Genomic DNA, 25,655 nt, shown 5'->3' with positions numbered 1-25,655 from the left:
CTACTGCACTAGGTGCTTGGGGTTTTTCTTAATTTTTATTTTGAAATAATTATTGATTCACAGGAAGTTTCAAAAATAGTAGACCCGTCTGTGTACGCTTTTACCCAGTTTTCTCCCAGTGGTAACACCCTGTATAACTCTCATATAATATTAAGCCAGAAAATTGACATGAGTGCAATCCACAGACCTTATTCTTCAGATGTCCCAGTTTTACACGCGCTCATTTGTGTCTGTGTGCACACATGTGCGCATGTGCAATTCTGTGTCATTTTATCACGTGCAGATTCCGTTGCCCATTACTGCAACTGATGCAGAACTGTTCCATCACCACGCTTTTGAACTTGCCAAATAACCTTGTTGTTTCCTACCTGGCCCCCGCTGTCTGCTGCTTATCATGACTCCCAGGCCCTTCCCTTCACGAGGAGTGTGCCTCCTGAATTTTCTATCCACACCACTGTGCCCATGTGTTTGGAGAGGGGTACAGAGGAGGCATTTCTGCCCACTGACCTCCTCCACAGGTTGCATCCAACTTGAGAAGTCTTGAAGGAGATTTTTTTTAAAACTGCTTTAGCTCTTAGTTTTCCCTGTAAGTACTGCAGAGATTTTGGCGTGCCGGGAAGCTGATGTTGGCTTCCTGATACAAGCTATGTTCCTCCCCTTTGCTGAGAACCAAGCAGAAAGCTTTAGGTGTTTAACATGCAAAGCACACCAGAGGGCAGAGGCATCTGGGGTGGAGGGAGCAGGGAACAGAGAGCACTTTGCAAGGGGCTCCAGACAGCAGGCTACCCATTGCTTCATCTGGGAGCATTTGCCCAGAAGCAGGAGCGAGCCGGGAGGATCGTGCACATAAAGCAAAACTAAGAGGTTGTGTTGATTAGCATCCCAGAAAAGCAAGACGAACTTACAGATCCAATAAAACCCCACAGATCAGCAGTGAGAAAATTGAGGACCAGAGAAGGGTAGTGACTAATTTAAAGTCAACCAGCTTCTTGATGGTTGAGCCCTAAATTAACATCTTGCATACATAAAGTGGTATATCTATCCTATCTCATGGCTCTAATTTTAAATGGGCCAGTTAATAAAAAAAATATTGTGGTGATAGATACGCAGGGCTGTGTAATTACCAACTACATTTTTGATTCTCAAGAAAGCGATTCAGTCTCACAGTGGTCCTCAATAGTTGCTGGGGTTTGGGGGGGTTATTGTTGTTGTTTTCCTGTACTGTCTCTAACTTCACAAAGGCCTCAGGAGCTAAAAGTGTTGAGTCCGCAAACTCAAGAACTACGGACAGGCCCTCCTTCTCCACCTGGATGTGTGTCCTAAACAGCAAGGATCTAGTGGGACAGGGGAGGAGAGTAAACTCACTGCTTAAAGGATGAATTAACCAACAAAATGAAAGGGGCTGATTACTTTATACTTCTAATCAGTTCACTCAGAATACTCTGGGGGGCCAGAACCTCTAAGACCCAGAAGTGTAATTCTCAGGTGACTTACGGTATAATTGGGGACAAGAAACGTGCATATGAGAGGAAGTTTAGTGATTTAACAGTCCACAGCAAAATGGGCCAATGAGTGGCCAGGCATTATGAAGGACTGTCAGAGCTCAGAGAAGAACAATAGCTTTGGGCAGTGTCGCCCAAAGGGTGGCCATCTGATAAATCCGTGTCTGGTTCCCAGCTGTTCTGCGTACTGAGTCTGTGACCTCGGGTACAGTACTTGACACTTCCAAGCCTAGATTTCTTCCACAGGGAGAGGAGGATAAGAATTGTACCTAACCTCTTAGCGGTTTTGTGAAGGTGAATGAAATGATGTGTATGAATAACTCAGTACTATGCTTGGCATGTGGAAGGTGCTTAGAAAGTTCTAGCTACTATCACTGCTGTCTTCCTTTGTTGTTGTTATAATTGTAAAGACTTTCGCGGAGCCCAGAATGATGATTGGAATTTGCCGAGTGAACAGGCAAATAGTGTGTGCAGAGTGGGGAGGCAAACCTATACAAGGTGTGTTTTAAGGGACCTATGCCGAGCCGTCTCATGGGAGTGGGGGGATTATGAGGCGGAGTAATAGGTGATCAGGTCAGAAAGAGAGGTGGGGACCAGGTGGTGGCGAGCCTCGCCTGCAAGGAGTATGGACTTTAGATGTAGGTACTGAGAAGGTGGCTAGCTTCCGATCTGGGAAAGGTCATGATGAAAACATTGATTCTGGAAGAGGAACCTAGGACAGGAGAAGGTGGAAGAAGGAGGGGGGCGGTGGGAGATGAGGCTGTGGTCCAACGTGAGGGCTCAGGGCTCGCACTCAGGAATGAAAGGAGGAGCCCCCAGTAAGACGCCAGTGGGGACCAAGACAAGAGAAGTGGCAATCCACGAGTTACTAGAGGCCAGGGAAAGGAAGGGGAAAATGATAAGTTCCATATTTAGATGACAGAGAGAATGATGGCAAATTCTTATAGTCATTCATCCAGGCAGCCCTCAAAATGTTTTTTGAGCTCCTACTAAATGCCAGTTCTGGGGGTAAATGCAGGAAGTAAGATATGTATCTGTGAACTCTGCCTTCTTGGAGCTCCCACTCCACAGAGGTTGAAAGATCGGGGGAAGAACCAGGCTGGAAGATGATGAGTTGAGTGTAAAGTAGTGTCACGTCTTCCACAGGCAGTGTGGACGGAGCATCTTCCATGTGTTGGTGAACTTGACATCCTGCCCTGTTTCTACTGGTTATGTGACTTTGGTCTGTGACCACAGCTACATCTCTGGTTTGACTAAGAGGGAGTGAAATTAAATAATCTTGCGGCCTTAAGAGAAAATGAAGTGTGGTTAATTGGAGGTATAGGACCCAAGCTGAGGAACAAGTTCAAGAAGGGAGGCATCTGGGTAAAGGTTGATGACTGAAGTTGTGCATTTAAATATGCGTCAGTACATGTAAAATACGAGACACTTTGCAGAAATTAAGTTTGTATAAAACCTATTAAGGAAACACCCTCCTCCGACCAGACCTCAATTACCCACTTGTAGAGATTGTCTCTCTCGTGAGTGATGAGTAGTGAATTTTAAACCTCAGGAATGTACATCCGTGTCATCGATCTGTTTATAAACCACCTGCCAGCCCTCGAACCTTCTCCATCACCTTGTGTGAGCTCAGGGAATAGAACACTCTTCTACTTGTTACTTAAGTAAAATAGGAGAAGATGATAAATTATTGGAATGTCAGGCTTGAAATGACAACTGGGCCTATTCATGATACCATATGCTTCATTAAGAGGAGAAAATCAAGGATTGGCTATTTGTTGTTTATAATTTTGTAGGTTTTTTTTTTTTTTTAATTTATTTAATTTATTTATTTTTGGCTGTGTTGGGTCTTTGTTTCTGTGCGAGGGCTTTCTCTAGCCGTGGCAAGTGGGGGCCACTCTTCATCGCGGTGCACGGGCCTCTCACTATCGCGGCCTCTCTTGTTGCGGAGCACAGGCTCCAGACGCGCAGGCTCAGTAGTTGTGGCTCACGGGCCCAGTTGCTCTGCAGCATGTGGGATCCTCCCAGACCAGGGCTCGAACCCGTGTCCCCTGCATTAGCAGGCAGACTCTCAACCACTGCGCCACCAGGGAAGCCCAATTTTGTAGTTTTGATATGGATTTTCTTTGCTTGACCTGACAGTCCCCCTCAAGAAGGAAGAGACTGTGTTACCCCCATTTTCCAGATGACAAAATTGAGTTTTGATCAGTGTATAATTTTGTAAAAGTCAGCAGACACCATTGGGCCTAGGCCTTCGCACTTAGCCTTCCCTTAGTAACCCACCCAACCGTCTTCTGGACTCAATCCATAGACATTTCTGTCTACCCAGAGTGCTCCCTACTCAGCCATGCTAGCAACAGGAAAAAGGAAAGAGTAACCAAGGAGGCTGCTGGCAGTTGGAGGCCTGATTCACAGAGGCAAGTAGGCAAGCATACAGCTGTTGTCAGAGCCAAGAGAAAGGACCCAGGGGGGTGTTTGAACCTTGTGGGAATGAGGAGCCACAGGTGTAATACTGGTGCTGGAGGGATTTGGCGCCCTGCCGCTACCCAGGCAGCGGAAGGAAGCCCCTAATTGCTTCCTGCTTCTCCAGAGAAAAGAGAAAGTAATTAGCTGGGGATACCACTCTCTGCAATTACTAAAAGCTGGTTTTATGGGCTTATCCCGCTCTGCTGCCTGTCTGGGAGGGGGAAAGGTGCTATATTTAAAGGGAGATGAGATGGATAGATTGATCTGGAGAAAGAGGCACTCAGGTAGACTGACCGGAAGATAGACCAATGCTTGACATGCCAGTATTCCCTGCCTACCATATGCAAATGCCGTGCTAGGGATTGGGGAAGACAGTGAGAAAAAGAAGGGGAGGGAGAGAGAGAGAGGAGAGAGAGAGAGAGAAATAATCGTAAGACATAGAGATAGGGGGAAAATGAATTGGACAAAAAGAGAGATGACAAGCCACAATCCAACAAAGCATAATAAGAAAAAGGCAAAACCAGCATAGATTGTTTTTTTAAAAATGCCCCCTTGCCCTATCTTTCTCAGCAGTTATGTTTTCCTCTGTTTTTCAGTTTCTATTTGCGAGGACTCTGTAGGACATGCATTCCAGAGGGGAAAATCAATAACCCCTGTCTCTGCCAGCTAGCAAAATTTGGAACTGATGGTTTCAAAACAAAGCTGGGCAGGCGGCCTTTGTGTTTCCTAGTTAGTCTGAGTTGCTGCACTGCCCTCCCGCTTCCTGAGATTAATGAGGGCTGTCTCGCCCGCCCCCGTGAGCAGGCGGTAATCTTGTGTGTGTTTGGGTGGGGAGGGGGGAGGGACGGGAAGTGCCCACTGGTTGGTGGCATCTCTGTCTGCTAATCTCAGCAGAGCCGTTCACTCCATCACTGCACCTGCAACAGAGTTCACGCTCCTGGTCATGCCCTGCAAGACTCTACACGGTCTGGGTCCTCTCTCACTTATCTTGTGTTTCCCATGCTCCAGTCCATCCCTGAACACCCCAAGCTCCTTCCTGCCTCTGGGCCTTTGCACCTGCTCCTCCCTTTGCGTGGGATGGTAAGCCCTCGGACCTCCGCACAGTCGGCTCCTTCAAATCGTTCAGGTCTCATCTCAAACATCACCTCCTCAGAGTGACCTTCCTTGACCCATCTAAAGCAGCAACTCAGCCCCCACTGCCCTTCCTCTCTATCCCACTACCCAGTTATATTTATTCAGAGCACTTATCGCCCTATGAAATGATCTTGTTCATCTATTTGTCACCCTGTCTCTGGATGTCACACAGAATGAACATGTGTACACAGGGACCCTGTCTGTCTCAATCACTGTGGAATCCCCAGTGCCCAAACGGCTCATGGCAGAGAATAAGGTGGACTAAGAACAAATCCAATGAATGTATTTGTTCTTTTGTTCCTGAAGTATTTGTGGTTGGCCTATTACATACGAGAAATCATGCATAATTGTTAAAATGCTTAATATGAAAATGATACTATAAAAAGAATAAGACACCGTCCTTGCACTTGGAGAACTCACAGTGTGGTGAGGGGGCAGACTAGTAAATCAGTGGTTGCAGGACAGGGGCCAGGCTTCCATAGGAGGTAAGGACAAAGATGTGGGAAAGCCCAGAGAGACAGGCCTGATTCTGGCTTCACTCAGGAAGTGACATGAGTTGGGTCTTGAAGGATGAGTAGGAGTTCACCCAGGGGAAGGGCATTCCAGGGAGAAGGAACAGCATATGAAAAATCACCAACCTGTGCAAAGGGACAGAGGTATGTGAAAGAGTTGAGGCTTGTCAGAGATTCGTGGCTGGAGCCCAGTGAGCAAGGAGAACAGGGAAGAGAGTTGAGGTTAGTGAGACAGGAGATGGAAGACGGGGGAATGACGGTCAGGGAGGACCTTGAATGCCTGATCCATATGGCAATGGCAAGGGGGAGCCAACGAAAAGGTTTTAGTAGGGGAGCGGTGTGATCAGATTTTCATTGCAGAAAGACAGCTCCAGCATCAGTGGGGAGGGTGAATCGCTGAGGAGCAGAGACTGGAATCCGGGTGGCCAGCAAGGAGACTCGTGCAGTTGGTGAAAGCTTATAGTCCTGAATCAAGCAGGCAAAGCGGACCTAAAGAGCCAGCGACAAACTACAGAAACCCACGGGAGAAAGCCATCAGGCCCTGGCAGCTGACCGGACGGGTGAACTGAGTGCTTGTTCACCAGGGCTTAGCGGGGCAGAGCCAGAGGACGGGAGTTGTGCCTGCCTCTCCTGATGGAAGCGATGCTGCGTCTTGGAAGGGGGATTTGGGAAAATCTGCTCTCAGGAGGCCAGCGGATGCTGACGCGTTACCTTCCCGAGGTGCAGAAGGTTTTCTAGCCTCTCCTTCTTTGCATTCCTGACTGCGTGTGTCGGGTTCAGAGGTGCTACTGGAGGAAGTTGGACGGCACCCCGGTTTGCTAAGTGCTACCCAAATAAGCTGTCTAAAGAAAGGGATCACAGCAGCCTGCCTGGCTGCCTGCCCCTTCCTCCCTCCCTTCTCCCCCACTTCCTCCCTCCTCCCTCCCTTCCCCGCCCCTCCCTTCCTCCCCTCCTTCCTTCTTTCTTTCCACTCTCCCATTTTTCCATTCTTCCTTCCACAAACCATCATTGAGCCCTTACCCTCGCCAGGCCCAAAGCAAGTCCTGCAAAGAAAAAGATGAATAAGCACAGTCCCTGCTTCTTGTCACAGAGGGAGGCCAACAGATACACAAAGAGTGTATATAATATGATAAATACTCCCCTAGAGCACTATTCTCTCTCTGCCCCCATGGCCACCAATGTAAGTGCTCAATAAATACCAGTTGATTTATTAAAGTAAATCCTCTGAAATGAGAACAATAATAAAAGAAACGGGTAAATTAGACTCCATCAGTCTGGAAAAGATATGATACAGTGTTGTCCAAAGGCAGGATGATGGTGGTAGTAATTGCCCCTTCCCAGAAGTTGCGCCTAGAATTGGAAGCTGTATAGGTAACATGTAGAATTCCTTCCAGGCCAAGATTACACCGTTTTATAGATTGTGTTAGAGGTCCTCTGTTAGGCTTTGGATATTTCTCATAACACCCCACCCTAAGTTCTAACTGCCTTCTTTCTGAGTCATCTTTCCCCTCCAACAGCCTGCAAGCTATGCAGAGGGAGAAGGTGAGTCTGTCTTCCTCACTGTTTTATTCGGAAGAGTTAGTTTTATGCCTGGTTCATAGTAGGTGCTCAATAAGCAATGAGTAAGTGGGTGACTTTCAGAACAAAGAGACTCCAGCATTTAGAGGACGGCTAAAACCCTGAGTGAAAGAGCATGATGACATCTCAGAGCAAAGAAGAATAAAAGCAAAGCTGCAAAAACCAGCCCAGAGAAGCCTTCCTGTTTTTTCAGGATAATGGAGACCATTATTCTGGCTCCAGCACTAAAATTTGTTATCTGGGACATTTTTATTTGTAGGCAAAATTCTTTTTTTAACTCATCACAGATATTTAACCCCTCTGAGCACTAAATGCACAGCAAACAAGGGGTTTACAACAAGCATGTAAACTAGAATCACATCTTTCCTGTGTCCTGGCAAGAAGGCACAGTGATTCTGGGCCCCTCTGAGTTGGGTTTAGCGGTCCTATGAGACATACACTGTTTTTGTTTTTGTTTTTTTTTAATAAATTTATTTATTTATTTTATTTATTTCTTTTTGGCCACGTTGGGTCTTCGTTGCTGCGCGCAGGCTTTCTCTAGTTGTGGTGAGCAGGGGCTACTCTTCGTTGCGGTGCACGGGCTTCTCATTGCGGTGGCTTCTCTTGTTGCGGAGCACGGGCTCTAGGCGCGCAGGCTTCAGTAGTTGCAGCACGCAGGCTCAGTAGTTGTGGCTCTTGGGCTCTAGAGCACAGGCTCAGTAGTTGTGGTGCATGGGCTTAGTTGCTCCATGGCATGTGGGATCTTCCTGGACCAGGGCTCAAACCCGTGTCCCCTGCATTGGCAGGCGGATTCTTAACCACTGCACCACCAGGGAAGTCCCGAGACATACACTGTTGACCTGAGCTTTTGCCTGGAGATTTGTAGATCCAAAGAGAAATGAAAGGGTCTTAAGAAGAGGGGAGATGATTGTTACAGTAGAGATCATACTTTGAGACTCTAGTAGCTATTGCTGTTCTGATTCTTTATCTCATCGGAGTCAATGTAACAGAGTGATTAAAAGTATGAGTTTTGGAGTCAGACTTGATATTTGCTTTTAATTCCAGATTTGCTGCTATGACTTACGTGACTTTAAGCAAGTGACTTACCTTTCTGAGCCTCAGTCTCCCAATCTGTATAATGGGAAAAGTACTAGTGAGAAGTAAAATAGGGAAACTATGTGTCTTACATATGTGCATAATACTACTTTACGGTTTGCCCAAAGCCTTCATTGGTATTATCTTGTTTAACTAATGCAACAGCCCTGCCAGATCATTAGGGAAAAGTTTATTAGCCTCTAGGTATAGATGGGGAAGTTGAGGCTCAAAGAAATTCAGGTACTCTCTCAAGGCAACAGAGCTAGTCAGTGGCAAGGCTAGGACAAGTCTGGAGTCTCGGTTAGTGCTTTTCTGAGTGGTTAGCTAGGAAAAGCTCTGAGATTTGACAAGCACAGAGTGATGGCTTGTAGGAAACAGCAGGTACAGATCAGTAGGAAACACTGGAAGAGCATTTGCGGTTTCCAACACCAGCCAAGATCCCAGGCAGAAGCACGCTGTGATGGTCATCACTGGGACAGTATTTCTGAGAAGACCATCGAAATGGTCTGAAAGTGTGAGTTCTTTTTTCTTTTTTGAATTAATAGACTTTATTTTTTAAGAGCAGTTTTATTAGGTTTATGCAAGACTTGAGTGGAAAGTGCAGAGTTGCCGTGTACCTCCTGTCCACACACCCCCACGCACAGTTCTCCTATCATTAGCACCTTGCATTAGTGCGGTACATTAGTTGCAATTGCTGAACCAATATGGATGCATTTTAACTAAGGTCCATAGTTTACCTGAGGGCTCACTCTGTGGGTTTGGGCAAATGTATAATGACTGGTATCCTCCATGGTAGTAACATACAGAAGAGTTCTCTGCCCTAAAAACTCCCTGTCCTCCACCCATTCATGCCTCCCTCTCTTCTGTTAAGCCCTGAAGTATGAGCTTTTAAATGTACAGGTAAACCCCTTCATCTTTCACAGCCCTTCACAATAGCTTACTCAACAGTGCAAGTCTTCCTTTTTTCTTCTTTGAGAGAGGGTAAGGGACACCCTGCAAGTTTAAGTGCCATAGAGCAAATCAGCAAGAAAGCCAGGACCAGGAAAGTCTCATAGCCTGAGGAAAAAGTATAGCAATTTCTTCTCCTTCAGAGAAGAGCTATGATTCAAAGAACCTACCCAGGCCTGGGGTTATGTATAAACTGAATCAACTCTGAGGATGTTTAGATGATGGTTAAGTATTCAGGTTCCTCAGTCAGGCTTCCTGGAGTCAACAAACCCTGACTTTTACCACCTATGTGATCTTAAGCAATTACATAACTCTTTCTTAGCCTCAGTTTCCCCATACGTTAAGTGGAAATAATATTACTCCCATCATGGGGTTGTTATGACGATTACAAATAACTTATTATTGCTGCCTTTATTCCATCTCTGAAAGTTAATTTGCCTCAGATTATCATATCTAATGGACTAAATCTTCCCTTCCTAGACAAATACATACCCCAAAACAAAACTTATATTTATGGTGTTCTGCTCCAAAGTAACCCCAACTCTGAAAATTGTAACTTCATCACACCTTCTCTTCTTTCATCCAGTGGAGCTGCCCTTTTCTGGTTTATGGCTTTTAATAGGCCAGGGACAAAACAGTTCAGATAAAAGGAAGTTTTACCTTCCTCACCCTGTTCCCTCCCCCAGTCCCCATCAAGACTCAGAAAGTACCGAAGAGCCCAGGAATTCTGGGTTTGGTCACAGCTCTACTATTAACTGCTGCCTATTTGAGATAGGCTGATTGACACCCCCCCCCAAAGATGTGCACATCCTATTCTCCGGAATATGTGACCATGTATCGTACATGGCAAAAAGGACTTTGCAGATGTGATTAAATTAAGGATCTTGAGATAGATTATCTCAAGATAGATTATTATCCTGGATTATTATCCTGGATTATTCCAGTGCACCCAATGTAATCAGAAGGGTTTTTACGAGAAAGAAGACATGTGCTGGCAGCAGAGGGAGAAAAGACCATGTGATGCAGGGAATGAGGACCCACCTATCCTGGAGGATGCAAGGAAACAGATTCTCCCCCAGAGCCCCCGGAAGGAACGCAGCCCTGCTTATGCCTCAACATTAGCCCAGTGAAACTGATCTAGAACTTCTGACCTCCAGAATGCTAAGAAAATACATTTGTGTTGTTTGTTGTAGACCACTAAATTGGGGGTAATTTGTTCTGGCAGCAATAGGAAACCCATACTAACACTGCCCTCAGGCTGCCACTTAACCTCTTGGTCTCAGTTTCCAAGTCTGTTAAAATAAGTCATTGACACATTATGATCAGTGGATTTCAATGTGCATACTGAGAAACTCTAGTATTCCAGGAGCCCACAAATAAAAAGTAGCTTTTCAATAATGATAATGTTTTAAATTGTCTCTTTTAGACATTAAGTTTCAACATGAGATTTTGTGTAATAAAGAGTCTTATGTTAAAAAAAAAAAAAAGGCTTAAAAAAATCACTGGAACTAGATAGACAGTCTTTCAGGTTGATTCATATTCTTTAATGTGATGATTCTTTGAGACCCCCTTACATCAGAGAGGAGCGAAGCTTTGTCACTGAGACAAAACTCAGGAACAGAATCAAGAAGCCAGGGCCTGGTGAGGGACCGCAGAAAAGAGGGATCAGAATGACCCCAGATCTTGGTGCCTGGAATTTGGATATCAGGTTGAGGTCTGGGCTAGGCTCATCTTCAGAGAAAGGAAAAGAGGGAGTTGTATGTTGACTGAGAGAGATTTTCTGGAATGAGGCTGAGGGCCTCTGGAATCTTTCCAACATCCTTGGGACTGGTTAGGGATCGCTGCAGCAGGTCTGAGTTCAACCAGCTTTCCTGTACCATCTTCGCTTTGTGCTTCCTGCACCAGATTTACTGCTTTGCATCTCAAGGAAATGGCTGGTTTGGGAAAGGGAGTTCTTACAGACTCAGGGGGGTGGACTTGGTCAGCCACAGTGCTCAAAAATTATTTGCTGGGCAATAAGTGGTGCTGGGAAAACTGGACAGCTACATGTAAAAGAATGAAATTAGAACACTTCCTAACACCATACACAAAAATGAACTCCAAATGGGTTAAAGACCTAAATGTAAGGCCAGACACTATAAAACTCTCAGAGGAAAACATAGGAAGAACACACTCTTTGACATAAATCACAGCAAGATCCTTTTTGACCCACCTCCTAGAGAAATGGAAATAAAAACAAAAATAAAGAAATGGACCTAATGAAACTTAAAACTTTTTGCACAGCAAAGGAAACCATAAGACGAAAAGACAACCCTCAGAATGGGAGGAAATATTTGCAAAGGAAGAAACTGACAAAGGATTAATCTCCAAAATATACAAGCAGCTCATGCAGCTCAATATCAAAAAAACGAACAACCCAATCCAAAAATGGGCAGAAGATCTAAACAGACATTTCTCCAAAGAAGATATACAGATTACCAACAAACGCATGAAAGGATGCTCAACATCACTAATCATTAGAGAAATGCAAATCAAAACTACAATGAGGTATCACCTCACAGCAGTCAGAATGGCCATCACCAAAAAATCTACAAACAATAAATGCTGGAGCGGGTGTGGAGAAAAGGGAACCCTCCTATACTGTCAGTGGGAACGTAAACTGGTACACCACTAGGGAGAACAGTATGGAGGTTCCTTAAAAAACTAAAAATAGGGCTTCCCTGGTGGCGCAGTGGTTAAGAATCCGTGTGCCAATGCAGGAGACACGGGTTCGAGCCCTGGTCCGGGAAGATCCCACATGCCACGGAGCAACTAAGCCCGTGCACCACAACTACTGAGCCTGCACTCTAGAGCCCACGAGCCACAACTACTGAAGCCCACACACATAGAGCCCACGCTCTGCAACAAGAGAAGCCACCGTAATGAGAAGCCTGCGCACCTCAACGAAGAGTAGCCCCCGCTCACCGCAAGTGGAGAAAGCCCGCGTGCAGTAATGATGACCCAACACAGCCAAAAAAAAAAAAAACCTAAAAATAGAACTGCCATACGACCCGGCAATCCCAGAGCTTATACCCAGAGAAAACCATAATTCAAAAAGAATCATGTACCACAATGTTCATTGCAGCACTATTTACAATAGCCAGGACATGGAAGCAACCTAAGTGTCCATTGACAGATGAATGGATAAAGAAGATGTGGCACATATATGCAATGGAATATTACTCAGCCATAAAAAGAAATGAAATTGAGTTATTTGTAGTGAGGTGGACGGACCTAGAGTCTGTCATACAGAGTGAAGTAAGTCAGAGAGAGAAAAACAAATACCGTATGCTAACACATATATATGGAATCTAAAAAGAAAAAATGGTTCTGATGAACCTAGGGGCAGGACAGGAATAAAGACGCAGATGTAGAGAATGGACTTGAGGACACGGGGAGGGGGAAGGGTAAGCTGGGACAAAGTGAGAGAGTAACATTGACATACATACACTACCAAATGTAAAATAGATAGCTAGTGGGAAGCAGCCGCATAGCACAGGGAGATCAGCTCGGTGCTTTGAAACCACCTAAAGGGGTGGGATAGGGAGGGTGGGAGGGAGACGCAAGAGGGAGGGGATATGGGGATATATGTATAGGTATAGCTGATTCACTTTGTTATAAAGCAGAAGCTACCACAACATTGTAAAGCAATTATACTCCAATAAAGATGTTTAAAAAAAATTATTTGCTGGGTAAATAGAGAAGCCGTTTGTGCAGGGTGCAGGATGGTGGTGTTCAGAGCCTGAAATAGCCTTGACACTGCTGGTGGTGGGTGTGGTCCTTTGTAGGAGCTGGTGTTTCAGAGCACCCTGTTGTCCTGAAACTGACAAATCCATATGCACGGCACCTGCCATGCCTGAGTAAAGCACTTGGTTATCTGCCACAGCATTCAGCTCTGTAAATGGACAGTGTGTTACAATGTGTCCATTTAAAACGACAGCTATTATTTGCCATTGTTAACACCCTCCTTTAAAGCTCTCTCTATAACCAGTCCCCAGGCACAATGTACAAACCTAAATTACTTCTAAATGCCGATGATCAGTTCTCAGGTACTGGGTCTGCCAGGAAAACTACCTAGCCAAACAAATAAGTACCCAGTGAATAAGGCTTGGTTTACATGGTGCATAGTCCAGGAGCTGTTCTGAAATTTTATAGCTAATTAGCATTTGATTATGGAAGTTTGCACTTCTTTTTCTGCTCTTAGAGGCAGTACCATTGCTTGGGCACAGGGATGGAGTATTTGTTCTGAGATCCCTCTAAAGCCCATATTACCCGAAACACTATCTACCCGCCAACCTCCACCCCCAGAATAAACAGAGGTTCTCTGAAGAAAGGAGTAGTAGCCTCACACATTCATTCTTCTTGGCAGGTAATAAGTTCTTATAGAGCCCTGACCATGTATCAGTCACTGTCATTCATTTCTACCTATTATGTCATTTCATCCTCATCACAACCTTATGATTACTGTCACCAGTTTACAGATGATAAACCTGAGGTACAAGAAGCGCTTTACCCACAGTCACATGCTAATAATAAGTGGCCGAGCTGGGATTTGAACCCAGAGAGTTTAAATCTAGAACCTGTAACCACTATACAATACTGCCTAAGCTTAGAAAAGCATTTCATGAACATCAAAAACCGTGGACCAAATCCCACTTCCAGATAGGTTTTATTTCCTCTTTGTACATTTTGCTTGAAAAATCTGGATTTCCAGCTTCTCTGGAAAAATCATATAATGCTCAGTCCTGCCTGGCAACAACAGACTGGAGCTGAATTGCAGCTTCCCTCTTAGATATGGCGTGTGCTCCCCTGTCCCCAGTAGGCCTGCTTCACTAGTCGTACAAGCTTCTAGAGGATCCCATTGCTGTGCAGAGCCAACTTTTTTTTTTTTTTTTTTTTTATTTTATTTATGGCTGTGTTGGGTCTTCGTTTCTGTGCGAGGGCTTTCTCTAGTTGTGGCAAGTGAGGGCCACTCTTCATCGTGGTGCGTGGGCCTCTCACTATCGCGGCCTCTCTGGTTGTGGAGCACAGGCTCCAGACGCGCAGGCTCAGTCATTGTGGCTCACGGGCCTAGTTGCTCCGCGGTATGTGGGATCTTCCCAGACCAGGGCTCGAATCCGTGTCCCCTGCATTGGCAGGCAGATTCTCAACCACTGCGCCAAGAGGGAAGCCCATGTGCAGAGCCATCTTAAAGAAAATATTAGCAACCCACCACTTACCCTGGAAAGACCCCCAGTCTCCAGTACAGTAGCTGGGGTTTCTTCTCTCTGCTTTGCTGGTTGGGCACCACTGCTGCTCCCTGGGCCCCCATCTCCTTCTCAATCAAATGAAGATGATTAACCCTTAACCAAGCCATACATTTTCATGTAAAAGTTAAATGAGCTGATAAGTGGAAAAGACTTAGAGCTCGGCACAGAGCAGATGCTCAATAAATATTAATAGTCTGTACCCTAACCCCACACATCTTTCCACCTTCACGGATGCAAAAAGAGATTATCTCGCAGTTGTGCTATTGGCCTGCAGGGTTGGAAGAGAAGGGAGGGTTTGGGGGTTTGATTTGGTGGTCTTGGGGATTTTCTCTGATCCAGTATGTTGAAGATAAACCCTTCAATAAGGGATTATAAACTTGTATCCCATGAGTTGACAAGTGACAGTTGGACTCAGCCTGAGTGCTGCATAAAGAGTAGCAGGAGGTGGTGGGAACTCACTGACTGGAGACCGTGGGCTCCATCTAAGCATCACTGCTGGTTGGCTCCAGCGGATGCATATGGGCCCAGGTTTAACAATTGTTTTTCATTTTTCTGAAAGAAGCAAGAAGTTTAGATTTCTATGTGAAATCATCTGATTTTGAAATGTTGGAATCTAACGCCAAATCTTTTCAAACGCTGGGCGTCCCCACTGTTCAGGGCAGATCACACCATCTGTGGGTCAGATTCAACCACAAGCTGAAGGTGCTTTCCCCTCCCTGGGTGAGCCTGCCACAGGATAGGAAGTGAGCAAAAGGTTCCGGTGGTTTGTCCCGAAGCCCCATGTTTCAATAACCTGATCCTTGCTAATGGGTCGGCAGGTCGTAGTGCCGTAATTTCTTAAACCAGTTAAAATCCATCTGTCTCCAAGGGCCCTGAAAGAGTGACTCTAGTGGTGACAATTAAGATGGGTGGAGGGGGACAAATTGGGGGGCATAAACTCCTAAAACCGTATCATGTGGATCGTGGCTAACTGCGCTAAGCAGAGTGCTGACTCTGAACTTGAACTTCCCCTTCAACCACATCCCATAGTGTTTTGAGGCCAAATATTCTGCCAGGAAGTGGGTTTGCTGCATCAGGGTATGACCCTGGCCCATTCCTGAAGTGAATGCCTTTGCTCTGCTTCTTTCAAACTGACATCCCAGCGGTCATCTTCACTGAAGCACCCCAAAGCCTCCAGATCCCCTGGGACTGGCACATCCTTTAGCTTGAGTCGCGGTTATTTATTTAAACAGACTGTTTACTCAATTCATGCACATCTATCTCTGTGCCCCCAACGTCGCCCGCACTATCTCGACCCTGTCATTGATTGCCTGTTCTTTGAGACATGACCAGAGCTCACAAATCCTATAGTCCCCTTCCTTCCTTTATCCCTGACCCACCCTAGAATGTCTCTCCTTTTGTTTTTTTGTTTGTTTGTTTTTAAAGACACCAATTGTACTTGAACATTTGTTACTATTTATTTATTTATTTATTTATTTATTTATTTATTTATTTATTTATTTATTTATTTATTTATTTATGGCTGTGTTGGGTCTTCGTTTCTGTGCGAGGGCTTTCTCTAGTTGCGGCAAGCGGGGGCCACTCTTCATCGCGGTGCGCGGGCCTCTCACTATCGCGACCTCTCTTGTTGCGGAGCACAGGCTCCAGACGCGCAGGCTCAGTAGTTGTGGCTCACGGGCCTAGTTGCTCCGCGGCATGTGGGATCTTCCCAGACCAGGGCTCGAACCCGTGTCCCCTGCATTAGCAGGCAGATTCTCAACCACTGTGCCACCAGGGAAGCCCTCTCCTTTTGTTTTTTTAAAGTAATAATTGTAAAATAATAATTACACTGTTTCCTTAGAGCCATGTTCCATGTTTCCAAATGTGGTTTGAAAACCACCTGCTTCTAAATCTCCTGGACCTTATTAAGAATGCAGATTCCTGAGCCCTGTTAATGACTGAATGAATCATAATTTTGGGTCAAGACCCAGGAATCTAAATTTTTAATCCACTCTTCAGCTGATTCTATAATGTTTGAGAGCCACTGACATGCTGAATAAGGATTTAGCACCAAAGTGAGAGAAATCTGGGTTTGAATCCCAGCCCTCACTGCTGGTCTTGAGCAAGTGGCTGACTTCTCAAGCTTGTTTTTTGTTTTGTTTTGTTTTGTTTTGTTTTCCATGGAGACTAAAGGTAGTACCTAAATCAGACAATGTTTATAAAGCAGTTAGCACTGACACAGAGTGAGCACTTTAAACGTTGATTATTATTATTTTCATTTAATTGTTATAACAACCCAGTGGGGTTGGTGAGATTATCCCTCTTTTAAAGATGAAGAAATGTACACTCAGCAAGGTTAGGTAGTTTGCCGAGATCACACGCAGAGCTGAAATTTGAACCTATGTTAATCTGACTCAAACTGTTAACTATTCTTAAAACAATAGTGGGAAATCCATCCAGAATTAAAATGAGGGTTAAAAGCCTGGAGGATTAAAAAGGGGGGGGGGGTACCTACCCACACACGATGCTAGGCAGGTGTCTGTTGTGATGTTGGACTTTCCCTTTGTGCCTTTGGGAATGAGAGAGGCGGCGGTTGTGACTAGCATTGACTCCCTTTGTGCCTAACGCCCCAGCCTTTGTAGCTCTTAATTTGTCAACCCCTTGGAAGGCTGTCAGTGGAGGAGGTCCCCTGTCCCGAGGGTGCATTGGAGGGTGAGTTGGAGAACGTGGGAGGGCCTTCTCTGGAGCAAAGCCAGAGAACAAAGCCTCCCTTTCAGTTCCTTTGAGGCTTTTGTTTCCCCAAATAGTGGAGGATGGAGGACCTCTGGTTTTCTTTGGAGCATTTTTGGGTTTCTCCCTGTGAGTGCCCTACCAGCTGTGGATGAGTCTGGCCCAGCTTTCTGTTTCTGCTGACTACACTGTACTGTGAAACACGACCCCGGCAGGGCAGTGAGAGGGTTGCCATCTGCCTGAGGCCAGTTTAGTCCACGCACCGTGTAGGGAGAAAGAGAAAGGCATCTAAAACAAGAGACGTTGAAATTCATAGTGCTTCCTCAAACTTGGTTACTCTACCAGGATGATTTTTTACCTAAGGCTGGGGTGGGCGGGATGGTGAAGCTGACTCCTGTTTCTGTTTGAGATGAGAAATTAAACGAGTAAAGAATCTAGCCAATATGTCATCAAGATTTTTTAAAATCAAATTACCGAGCCATATATGTCCCCATTTAATGAAAAAAATAAAATGGGAAGTACATTTAAAAGTGTGATTATAGTTTTATATACGTTTATATTTGCATGGGAAATAAAGTCCGAAGGACGTAAACCAAGATGCTATTTTATCAAGATATAATCTACCTGCCATAAAATGCACCCGTTTTAGGCTACTATCAAAAAGAACACAAATAACAAATGTTGGCAAGGATGTGGAGAAAAGGAAACCCTTGTACATTGTTGCTGGAAATTGTAAATTGGTGCAGCCATTGTGGAAAACAGTATGGAGGTTTCCCAAAAAGCTAAAAATAGAACTACCATATGACCCAGCAATGCTACTCCTGGGTATATATCCAAAAAAAACAAAAACACTAATTGGAAAAGATATATGCACCCCAGTGTTCATAGCAGCATTATTTACAATTGCCAAGATATGGAAACAACCTAAGTTTCCATCAACAGATGAATGGATAAAGAAGATGTGGTATATAAATACAACAGAATACTACTTAGCCATAAAAAATGAAAATGTGCCGTTTGCAGCAACATGGATGGACTTGGAGGGCATTATGCTAAGTGAAATAACTCAAAGAAAGACAAATACTGTATGATATCACTTATATGTGAAATCTAAAAAATACAACAAACTAGTAAATATAACAAAAAAGAAGCAGACTCACAGATAGAGAACAAACTAGTGGTTACCAGTGGGGAGATCAGGGGGAGGAGCAAAACAGAGGTGGAAGAGTAGAAAGTACAAACTCTTGGATGTAAAATAGGCTCAAGGATGTATTATGCAACACGAGGAATATAGCCCATCTTTTGTAACAACTGTAAATGGAAAGTAACCTTTAAAATGTGTATAAAAAATTTTAATATGTAGATCAACTATGCTTCAATTTAAAAAAGTACTAACAAAAAATGCACCCATTTTGACTCTACAGTTCAGTGCATTTTTACAAGTATATCATAATGTCATCACCTCTCAGAATGTGCTTTATATCTCTGTAGAGTCAATCCCCTCTCCCCGACCTCAACCCTCAGCAACCACCAGTCGGCTTTCTGTCACTCTGTGTAGTTTTCTCTCTACAACTAGTTCATATAAATGGACTCATACAGTATGCTGTCTTGTGTATCCAGCTTCTTTCACTCAGCATACTATTTTGAAATTCATCTGATGTATTGTCTATCAGTTTTGACTTCTGAGTAATACTCCACTGTATGGATATACGATAGTACGTTTATCCATTCCCCTGTGGATGGGCACTTGAATTGTTTCCAAGTTTTGATTATTGTGAATAAAGCTGCATGAACCTTCACTTATGTTTTCATTTCTCTTGAGTAAATACCTGAGTGGTTTTATTTTCTTAACTTCGCCTGGTTTTTAATATTTCTACAATGAACATACATTACTTAAAAACATCAACAGCAAATACCAGAGTAGGAAAAACCTGCCCTATGTCCCATTTTTTTAGAAAGCTCACGTAAGGTAGGAAAGAAAGCCTTAATCAATATATTTTAGCCACAGCCGTCTTGATGCCAGGACCATGCATCCAACTTCTTCCCATGAAATTTAGGTGTGATTAGAGAGATTTCTTTTCTTGAGTGCTTGCTAGGAGTTCATAGGACACTGAACTGGCAAAGGTGTGGGGCAGTATTTTACACTAACGGTGAGTGTCACTTGGTATAACCCCCTTAACTAGCAGTCTGGCAGCAGCTATTAAAATAAAAAACACACATACTCCTCAATCCATCCGTTTAACTTTTATGAATTTATTTTAAAAGGTAAACTTATACAAGTCTCCAAAAGATGTGTAGGTCAGCATCATTTGTAGAGAAAATGTCTTGGGAGCCACCTAAAAGCCCATCAGTAGGACACTAGTTAAATGAATCATGGTATGTCATTCACTGGACTATTACAGTTAAGAGCAATGAGACTGATTTTTTTTTTAATTTACTGAATTATTCCTTTATTAATTGGCCAAAACTTTTAGTGCTTACTGAAGGGCCAGACAAAATGATGGGAGCTGTCACATGAGAGAATCACAGTTTGTATTTGTTGCACAAAATATCTTAATTTTTAATATTTGAACAGCTTAATTGTCTAATCAGCTAGGATACTTCCAGCTGAAGAGAATTGAAAGCCGAGTTCAAACTGGCTTAAACAACAATGGCATTTATTGGTTCACACATCTGGAAGTCCAGAGGTAGGGCAAGCTTCAGGGTTGATTTAATCTAATGTTTCCGTTGCTCTTTCTTTGTGATTCTCTAGACCAACACTCTTCAGTGGAACTTTCTGCAATAATAGAAGTGTTCTGTATTAGCACAAAATAATGGGAGCCACTAGCCACATATGGCTATTGAGCACTTAAAAAGTGCTACTGTAATTTAGGAAATGAATTTTTAATTTTTTTATTGAAGTATAGTTTATTTACAATGTTTCAGGTATACAGCAAAGTGATTCAGTTTTATGTGTGTATGTGTGTGTATATATGTGTGTGTGTCTGTGTGTATATATATACACACACACAAAATACACACACACACACACACACATATATTCTTTTTCAGATTCTTTTCCATTATAGGTTATTACAAGATATTGAACTGCAAAGATCCTAACAGAGACTGCACACTTAGACATTAGTTCACTCTAGTTCATCTGTGTTACTAATAAAGTCCAGTATAGTAACAGAAAAAAAAAAGATATTGAATATAGTTTCCTGTGCTATAAGTAGGTCCTGGTTGTTTATCTATTTTATATATAGTAGTGTGTATCTGTTAATCTCAAATTCCTAATTTATCCCTCCCCTTTGGTGACCATAGGTTTGTTTTCTATGTCTGTGAGTCTATTTCTGTTTTGTAAATAAGTTCATTTATGTCATTTTTTTAGATTCTACATATAAGTGATATCATATGGTATTTGTCTTTCTCTTTCTGACTTACTTCACTTAGTATGATAATCTCTAGGTCCACCCATGTTGCTGCAAATGGCATTATTTCATTCTTTTTTATGGCTGAGTACTATTCTACTGTGTATAGATAGATAGATAGATATAGCTATAGATATATACATATACCACATCTTTATCCATTCATCTCTTGGAGACTGATCTTTATAGATGATACAGAACAGCATCCAAAGCTGATAAATGAGAACCCAAAAGGCAGGAAGGTCAGTGCAGTTTTTTACCATTTGTGCTTTTAAGACAGTATGCTTGTATTTGTTCTCATAGGCTTTTAGATATGTGAAATATCTGTGGACAAATTTATAGAAAATTCTAAAAGTAGTTGCTGCCGGGGAAGCAAAGTGCAGAACTGCAGGGATGGGGCAGGAGAGGGTGTTGCTTTTTACTTTGGACTCTGAGGCTCTCTGAACTTTCCTTTATCATGTGCGTATATTACATATTTTAAATTTCTCTGTGAGTTAAAGAAATCCATCTGACCTTAGCCCAAAGAATGGGAGCACTCCCGTTTCACTTGATTCTATGGGACGAGATACCAGAGAGTGCTTTTCCAAGCAAGAACTCACAAGACTCTAGAGCCGGCCAAGCCCCAGGCTGCCTGTCTCTGTCACCCCTGACCCTCCTCAACTGGAAACTGTGATGATTACCATTTGCATAAGTGCAACCACATTGACCCGTGGTCCTGGCTGCCAGATTTGAATAAGGGGAATTATTTGTATTCCACGGGCATCTCTGATTGTGGCCTTGACCAGCTCTGAGATATCTTTCAACAACGAATCACCAGCAGCCAACCCCATGACCTTTGGAAAATGAATTTGCCTGCCGTTGGGCTGGCCTCAGTTCTCTTGCCCGAGTAAAATGTCAATTAGATCACTGGCTGAATATCGCTTTTGTCTACTTAAGCACATTCAGCTCACAAACCTGCAAATGTTTGCTTGAGTCTTTCGAAAATAAGACTCCACACCCAAATTCACAGTGTGCTCTGTGTGGTCACTGAAAGCAACCAATGCATCGATTCATTGGGAAGATACAAATATTGAGTCATTATTCAGTTGTCAAGCAAATCAGACTTTGTGGTGCTGTGAACAGACTGCATTTAATTTGGGTTTGTGAACACTTTGGGTCTCATACCATGGGTGTTTCATGCGTGGCATTCTTTTCCTTCATTCCCAGCGCACATTGTTACCCAAGCCAGACAATAAAGAAGATAAAACCCAGCTTTCTCTTCAGTGAACTTTAGGAGTTATAGACAAGGCAGAAATGAATGCAGAGGAGGGTGTGGCTGGGTGCTGGTGATTCAGCCCAGAATAATAGAGTAAGAGGACCCCACCAGGCAGTAAAACCCCAATAACTGTAATCAGTTTCTGGAGTTTTCTGCACTCAAAACTGAAGACATTTCACAGGGGTTCAAACAAAAGGGGTTTTCCAAAGATTCCCTTAAGCAGAATCTCCTTGCCCCCATTCCCTTTAACCTGCCTTTACTGCCCATGCCTTATTTTAAATATCCCAAGGGATTCCTTTCGTCCTGTGTCAGCCTTACTCAGCTACAGGGAAAACACGTAGACCACAAAGCCAAGATTCTAAACTTGAACTCTACTTTAGCAATGGTCCTGTATTGTTTTCCCTCAAAAGAGAAGGTCCATCTCTCCTAGTTACATCTCCTGTAGCCCGTTAAGTGATGCTCTCTCTGCAGCTCCAGCTGCTACTGTTTTAAAAAAAAAAAAAAACAGGCCCATCTTTGCCCTGTACACAATCCCAAGGCTCCCAAGCTAAGGCTTCCTGCTTTGAATTTTGAGGGGCTTTCTTATTGTGTGTCCCAGAGGTTGAATGGTTTGAGTCAAACCTTCCCGGAGCCTCTTTACATGTCTTGGGCCATTTTAAAGTGAGGTCTGACATTCAACTTTCTTTGGGGTCCATTGTGAAACTGCTTCCCAGATCCACACCTTTCTGGCAATTAAGATGGTCCTTGTGCAGTTTGGGGAACCTGCTGTCAACCAGTATAATCGAGTTGTGGATGTGCACATCTTCTCTGCTGGATTGTTCATCACAGGAGACGAGGCATCTCAGTAGACTATCAATCCAAGACCGTTTTCTGGAATCAGCTCCTTAATGCAATTAGATTTCCTAAAATGAATTCCTTTCTTTGCCCATTTTACTACTGAGACAAGTGAGAGCTGTGCTTTTATACTAAGTGGTTTGGCCAGCATTGCCGTTCCTGTACTGCAGCCTGCCTTGCTGCCTGTTGAACAGAGGACTTAGAATTCAGGTCACTCTACTTAGAGTCATAGACTTATGAAGCTAGAGAGGACTTGAAGAAAATACAGTCCACACTTCTCTTTTTAAAAATGTGGTGATTAAACTTGTCCAGGATCGTTCAGACAGTGGGCAGGAGTTGTGACCTAAACCTGGGTCCCTTTGTCCTATGTCCAGGGCTTAATTTATAAAGGTGACTGAGCGATAACACAGGGAGGTGAATGCCATTAAAAGAAAAGTTCATCATTCCTCAGAGTTCTCCTAGAGATGTGAGGCACACCATGCCACGCAGGGCCACAAAGGGAAGCACCAGGGTCAGGAGACAGAAGCAAGAGGGAAGGAAGACCACAGCCTGTATTGCGGTTTCCTTGGGAAAGACAAGGCAGGGCTCGGGAAACAGCTTGGGACTGGCCAGTCTGAATAATTCCAATGGGCCTTGGGGGAACAGAGGCTGTTTGTAGTGGTCTGGTACCTGGCCCTGGGGTGATGTAGGGAGGGAAAATATTTGCTCTGTGTGTGAGAGTTAGGTAAAGGAGGTGCTTGGGGGTAGGGACTCAGGATTGGTTTGTTTGTATATGAAAGATGGGCTCACTGATAAATTGCTTACTATCTCAAGGAATTAACTAGCTCCAGGAGTGGCAGTCTCTCCCTAGTCAGCAAGGCCCCCTAAGATGTCAAGCCATCAAGAAATGAGGAAAATTGGGCTTCCCTGGTGGTGCAGTGGTTGAGAATCTGCCTGCCAATGCAGGGTACACAGGTTTGAGCCCTGGTCTGGGAAGATCCCACATGCCGCGGAGCAACTAGGCCCGTGAGCCACAACTACTGAGCCTGCGCGTCTGGAGCCTGTGCTCCGCAAGAAGAGAGGCCGTGATAGTGAGAGGCCCGCGCACCGCGATGAAGAGTGGCCCCCACTCGCCGCAACTAGAGAAAGCCCTCGCACAGAAACGAAGACCCACACAGCCAAAAATTTAAAAAATAAATAATAAATAAATAAATTAAAAAAAAAAAAAGAAATGAGGAAGATAAAAAAACGTGAATATACCCCTAAATCGCTGGGATTCCTCAATTCCTACTTATTACCTTCCCCAGCCACCTCCTCACCATACTTGAAGCCCCAAACGGATTGAAAGAATCAAGCATCTCTGAATTCTAGTGGCATTTCAGAGTTGACAATACAATATAATCATCATTTACTGTCTTATTTTTTTCACTGGCGTATTGTATGTTACTCTTCCTGCTCCAAATACTGTGACCTGAGGTGTTCTTGATCAAGTCCTGAGTATACTGCCAAATGCTATCTTAAGATTTTAAGTAACTCTTCCTCTCTCTAATCCTCACTTTACTCTTCTGTTAAAAATGATGGACTTGGACCTGATGATCTCTGAGATTGCTCCCAATACTGAGATTCTATGACTATAGTTATAATCACCCAGACGGCTGGAATCTCCTTCAGCAGCGCTGAAGGCCATAATAGGAGATATTGCTCATGATCTGAAAGTAAACAGTGATGCTCTAAAGTTAGGTGGATGGATAGGTAGGTAGGTACATAATGTTTCCCAAGAAATCTCAGTGTTACCGTTTACAATCAGGGCTCAGAAAGAAAGTCTGAGGATGGTAGCTCATTAGGACTGGAAGACTGGACATCCCACCCCCTTTCTCCCCCACCTCATCCCGTCCCCACTCCTGAATGAAACAAAAAGGTCATCTTCTCCTACACACACACACACACACACACACACACACACACACACCCCGCTAGATTCTTTTCTAAAATATGTGGGATGCATGAAGTAGCAAATGCCGTCAGATCTCAAGTTGTGCAAATACAGAGACAGCATTTTCAGTCTCATTGAAGAGTAGTTGTCAGAAATATGCCATTCATTCAGAGTCTCTAAGTGCTCTGCCAAGCTTTAACTTGATTAAAATTGAAAACCACATCACTGGAAAACCAAACACGAAATCAAAATCTCCTTACTCAGTGCTCTTACATTCTGAAGCCTGGGCTTATGGATTATCCTCCGTTAATTTATGCCATCTTTGTGCCATACATTAATTTTGAATATATTTGTTGAAAATTTCCTGTAGCTTGCATTTATGGTTGTCAAAGGGGCTTTTATCTTGAAAAAAATGGTACTGGTTTTAATTACAATTCTAAATAGCTTCATAACCATCGTGAACCCTGGATTTACATCATCTTTACGACAGCCGCACAATTCCCACTTTATTGATTTTGTCATTTGCTTCATTACAGTTAATGCAAACCTTTTGTACAGACACAGTTCTAGTACTGCACTCTTCTTGGAGGGGTTCGTATAGAACATCATGACCGAAACAGAAACCATCTCTCCACCCCCATTTCCCCCGCAATGCTGACCAAAGGAAAAATCAGGACAGGAAATAGTTCCAAAGTGGCTATCCATCACAGACAAAGGAAATGTTAGCTCTGACTATCCAACCCTTTCCTCTGATCGGCTGGGTTCAACTTTTCCGTTTTCAAATCCTGAGAGATGGCTTCGCTCATTGTGGCAGGATCACTGGGTTTATCCCACCCCAAGCTTCATTTGCCGTCTGCTTACAGAAGGCTTGTTCATGGCAGCGGTCACCCCATTCCACAATTCCCACGTGAATCCTGAACCCCCTGCATCCAGTCTGGCCGGGGGCAAAGGAACCAAAGTGTACTGGGATGTAAATGTGCTTGTCCTCTGCTGAGGATGTGGATGTACAGGAAAAGATGTGAAGAACCTA

The 25,655-nt window shown here is 43.8% G+C and overlaps 1 protein-coding gene across 4 annotated transcripts in view; it reads left to right on the top strand.

The window, feature by feature from the left end:
- The window catches only part of SLIT3 (slit guidance ligand 3), a 617,656-nt gene that overhangs the window by 405,132 nt on the left and 186,869 nt on the right, over positions 1-25,655 (top strand). The gene's annotated exons all lie outside the window — the stretch shown is intronic.

This window comes from Eubalaena glacialis, chromosome 4 (genome assembly GCF_028564815.1).
Source record: "Eubalaena glacialis isolate mEubGla1 chromosome 4, mEubGla1.1.hap2.+ XY, whole genome shotgun sequence".
Classification (NCBI taxonomy): domain Eukaryota; kingdom Metazoa; phylum Chordata; class Mammalia; order Artiodactyla; family Balaenidae; genus Eubalaena; species Eubalaena glacialis.
This window is presented reverse-complemented; position numbering and strand designations above follow the sequence as displayed.